Source organism: Babylonia areolata, chromosome 20 (assembly GCF_041734735.1).
Source record: "Babylonia areolata isolate BAREFJ2019XMU chromosome 20, ASM4173473v1, whole genome shotgun sequence".
NCBI classification, from domain to species: domain Eukaryota; kingdom Metazoa; phylum Mollusca; class Gastropoda; order Neogastropoda; family Buccinidae; genus Babylonia; species Babylonia areolata.
The window spans coordinates 48,039,726-48,044,725 of NC_134895.1; positions in this window are offsets into that span (position 1 = coordinate 48,039,726).

Sequence of the window (5,000 nt, forward strand, 5' to 3'; positions counted from 1 at the left end):
CTTCTTCTTTTTACAATTCTGCCTATTTAGAAACAGAAGACTGATTGATTGAATTGATTGAATCTTTAATGGGTAAAGAATTAGGCGCAGTAAAGGCCTTTTTACAATTCTGCCCATTTAGAAGATGTTTGGTTGATTGAATTGACTGAATCTGTACTGGGTAAAGAATTAGGTGCAGTAAAGGCCTTTTTACAATTCTGCCCATTTAGAAGATGTTTGGTTGATTGAATTGACTGAATCTGTACTGGGTAAAGAATTAGGTGCAGTAAAGGCCTTTTTACAATTCTGCCCATTTAGAAGATGTTTGGTTGATTGAATTGACTGAATCTGTACTGGGTAAAGAATTAGGTGCAGTAAAGGCCTTTTTACAATTCTGCCTGTTTAGAAGAAGAAGAAGAAGAAGAAGGAGGAAGACGACGAGGAAGAGGAGGAGGTGGAGGAGGAGGTGGAGGAGGAGGAGGAGGAAGAGGAGGAGGAGGAGGAGGAGGAAGAGGAGGAGGAAGAGGAAGAGGAGGAGGAGGAGGAGGAGATGATGAAAAAAAAGAATACACTGCAATATCAAATATAGCACCTTGTCTCGCTAGTTTGGCTTGCTTTGTTTGTCAGGAAGAATACGAAGGATAAGAATGAGAACAAGCATAACAAGAACAAGAACAAGAAGTACAAGAAGAAAAATTAAGAACACAAATAAGAGAAAGAACAAGAAGATTTTTTTTAAAAGAAAAGAAAAGAAAAGCAACAACCTTATGCTGCACTATCAAATATAACACCTTATCTTAGTAGTCCTTTTTTTTTCTTTCTCAAACTAGACGGGTCTTATTTCATAAGGCATCCAAACTGCTGTTTTGATTATCCCAGTCCCCCCCCCCCCCCCCCCCCCCCCCACACACACACACTCTCTCTCAGTCCACTTGTGGAACAGCAGAAGTTGTGTTTATTTTTCACTGCACAAATGTCAGTGTCGGCAATGAGACGTGTACCTGCCCTTACTTATGAAAGACACTTACAGGTGATCTGAAAGGACAGGAATATGACAAGCAAATATCCACACATGAACGAGTACACCACACACACACACACATATATGCACAATCGCATACACATCTATAGACTAATGTACACGCACGTGCACTCCCCCATTCAACGCATTCATATTCATCCATATATATATAGACAGACAGAGAGAGAATGATAAAGACAGACACACAGAAACAGAGACAGAGGGGGGTTACACACACACACACACACACACACACACACACACACACACACACACACACACACACACACACACCACCTTTCATCCGCCACAATCTTTGTCAACACACAAACGTCAACGAAGTCTATGGTTTCTCACCCGCCACAATCTTTGTCAACACACAAGCTTCAACGAAGTCTATGGTTCTTTATCCACCACAATCTTTGTCAACACACAAGCTTCAACGAAGGCTATGGTTTCTCACCCGCCACAATCTTTGTCAACACACAAGCTTCAACGAAGTCTATGGTTTCTCATCTGCTACAATCTTTGTCAACACACAAGTTTCAACGAAGTCTATGGTTTCTCATCCGCCACAATCTTTGTCAACACACAAGCTTCAACGAAGTCTATGGTTTCTCATCTGCTACAATCTTTGTCAACACACAAGCTTCAACGAAGTCTATGGTTTCTCATCTGCTACAATCTTTGTCAACACACAAGTTTCAACGAAGTCTATGGTTTCTCATCCGCCACAATCTTTGTCAACACACAAGCTTCAACGAAGTCTATGGTTTTTTATCCACCACAATCTTTGTCAACACACAAGCTTCAACGAAGTCTATGGTTCTTTATCCACCACAATCTTTGTCAACACACAAGCTTCAACGAAGTCTATGGTTCTTTATCCACCACAATCTTTGTCAACACACAAGCTTCAACGAAGTCTATGGTTCTTTATCCACCACAATCTTTGTCAACACACAAGCTTCAACGAAGTCTATGGTTCTTTATCCACCACAATCTTTGTCAACACACAAGTTTCAACGAAGTCTATGGTTTCTCATCCGCCACAATCTTTGTCAACACACAAGCTTCAACGAAGTCTATGGTTCTTTATCCACCACAATCTTTGTCAACACACAAGCTTCAACGAAGTCTATGGCTCTTCATCCGCCACAATCTTTGTCAACACACAGGTTTCAACGAAGTCTATGGTTTCTCATCCGCCACAATCTTTGCAATCTTTGTCAATACACAAGCTTCAGCGAAATCTATGGTTCTCCATCCGCCACAATCTTTGTCAACACACAGGCTTCAACGAAGTCTATGGCTCTTCATCCGCCACAATCTTTGTCAACACACAAGCTTCAACGAAGTCTATGGTTCTTTATCCACCACAATCTTTGTCAACACACAAGCTTCAACGAAGTCTATGGCTCTTCATCCGCCACAATCTTTGTCAACACACAGGTTTCAACGAAGTCTATGGTTTCTCATCCGCCACAATCTTTGCAATCTTTGTCAATACACAAGCTTCAGCGAAATCTATGGTTCTCCATCCGCCACAATCTTTGTCAACACACAGGCTGCAACGAAGTCTATGGCTCTTCATCCGCCACAATCTTTGTCAACACACAAGTTTCAACGAAGTCTATGGTTTCTCATCCGCCACAGTCTTTGCAAACTTTGTCAACACAGAAGTTTCAATGAAGTCTATGGTTTTTCATCTACCACAGTTTTTGTCATCACACAAGCTTCAACAAAGTCTATGGTTTTTCATCCGTTCGGACAAAGGAAAGGTGCTTCAATGCACATCAAGGGCGAACAAATACTGAACTCAGAAAACACGTTGTTTTTGTTGGACTGAGCCTAGGTTTAACTCACTCAGTACGGCCAGTCCTCTCTTCTCCTCTACACAGACCCCTCGGATGTCCAGTGGGTGTCTCAATGACCCAACCTTTAGCTTCCGTCGTCAGAATTGTGGCATTCTTTGTCAATATTCATGTCTTCAGTATAAGAGCCTTCCGCTTGCAATATTTTGATGGTGGTAATTGGGGTGAAACGCTGTTAACGTCGTCTCTTTCGCCGTTCGTATGGAGAGAGTTAAACCGAGGAGGGGTATGCGGGGGAGGAATTTACTCTTTTGGTTCGTGTGGTATGGTATGTTTAACTGGGCTGAAAACTGAAAAGTGTGGGGGTGGTATGTGTGTGTGTGTGTTGGATGAGGTAGGGCAGGGTGGTCAGACGAAACAGCCTGTATTCCAATCAAGTAAACAGAGTGAGTGAGAGTGAGAGAGAGAGGAATAGTGGGAAAGAGGGACAGATAGAGACAGAGGGAGAGACAGAAACAGAGAGAGAGAGAGAGAGAGAGGGAGAGAGAACTCAGAACTCAGAACTCAAAACGTTTTTTATTCAAGGATTAAGATTTTGGGCATGGTCCATTCTTCCAATCTGTCCTTGCTAATCTACATCAGTTGCAATAGCACATATATATTTAATGAAATAAAGAGAGAATTAAAAAGAGAAAGAAAAGAAAGAAAAAAGTCCTGCAGAAAGAATATGATAAAGAACACACACACACACACACACACACACACACACACGCATACACACACACACACACAGAAAGAGAGAGAGAGAGAGAGAGAGAGAGAGAGAGAGAGAGAGAAGGGGGTGGGGGGTGGGGGCTGACTGTGCGAAACAGGAAGGACTGGCAGGTAAAAAAATGTGAAACAGGACAAAAAAGACCAAGATAGTGGCCACGCGATCAAGGCGTTGGCGAAACGGGACCTGCCCCGTACAGTGTGCAATTCGTGCCACTGCCGGCAATTCCTGCACGGCTGTCAAACAACGGTACAGCTGAGCCAGCGAGGACCCCGTCTCACAACGAAACGTGAAGCAGCAGGAATGTACGCCATTGTCACGTGAACCAGCTGCGGCTGAGCTTTGGTGGGTAAAGAAGAAGAAGAAGAAGAAGAAGAAAGAGAAGAAGAAGAAAAGTGGATTTCCACAATAATTATGTGAAGTGCGAGAGACGAAGTGTGTGTGTGAGAGAGAGAGAGAGAGAGAGAGAGAGAGAGAGAGCGTGTGTGTGGGAAAATCAGTGTTCTGGATCGCTCATTGGTTTATCCAAACTGGCTCGCGGCAACCTCTGTTGGTATAAATACGAGCATCTTGCAGAGAAAGCGTACGAAAACCGTCGCGCACCTGCTGGTCGGACTGAACAACTTGACCTAAAGGACGTAACGACCTAGGTCGTTAAGCTCCACTCCACCAGAAAGCATTGAGTGTGTGTGTGTGTGTGTGTGTGTGTGTGTGTGTGGTTGTCACAGTCCAGCTTGAACACACCTTCTGACTTCCTGCCTGTTTGTTGAAGAAAGGGAGAGAGGAAGAGTGAAGAAGAAGAAGAAGAAGAAGAAAAGAGAAGAGGAACTGGACTTGGTACTTCGTTTCTTTCTGGATTCTCAACAACTTGATTACTATTTTTGTTGTTTGCTTGGGTCTTTACTTGAAAAAAAAAAAATCTTCCTTTTTTCACATACTGGGGAAGAAGAACCGTGAGGACTCAACGAACACAGTACTTCAGTTTCATTGAACGATATCGTTCGTGTTCTTCGACGAAAGGAAAGGAGAAACCTTTGGATTTTCGGTGAGATTTCCCCCCCCCCCCACCCCCACCCCCCGCCTACCTTCATAGTAAATTAGCCAACGGAAGAGTGGAAAGCCAAGTACCAAAGAGTGGAAAGCCAAGTACCAAAGAGTGGAAAGCCAAGCACCAAAGAGAAGAGTGGAAAGCCAAGTACCAAAGAGTGGAAAGCCAAGTACCAAAGAGTGGAAAGCCAAGTACCAAAGAGTGGAAAGCCAAGTACCAAAGAGAAGAGTGGAAAGCCAAGTACCAAAGAGAAGAGTGGAAAGCCAAGTACCAAAGAGTGGAAAGCCAAGTACCAAAGAGAAGAGTGGAAAGCCAAGTACCAAAGAGTGGAAAGCCAAGTACCAAAGAGTGGAAAGCCAAGTACCA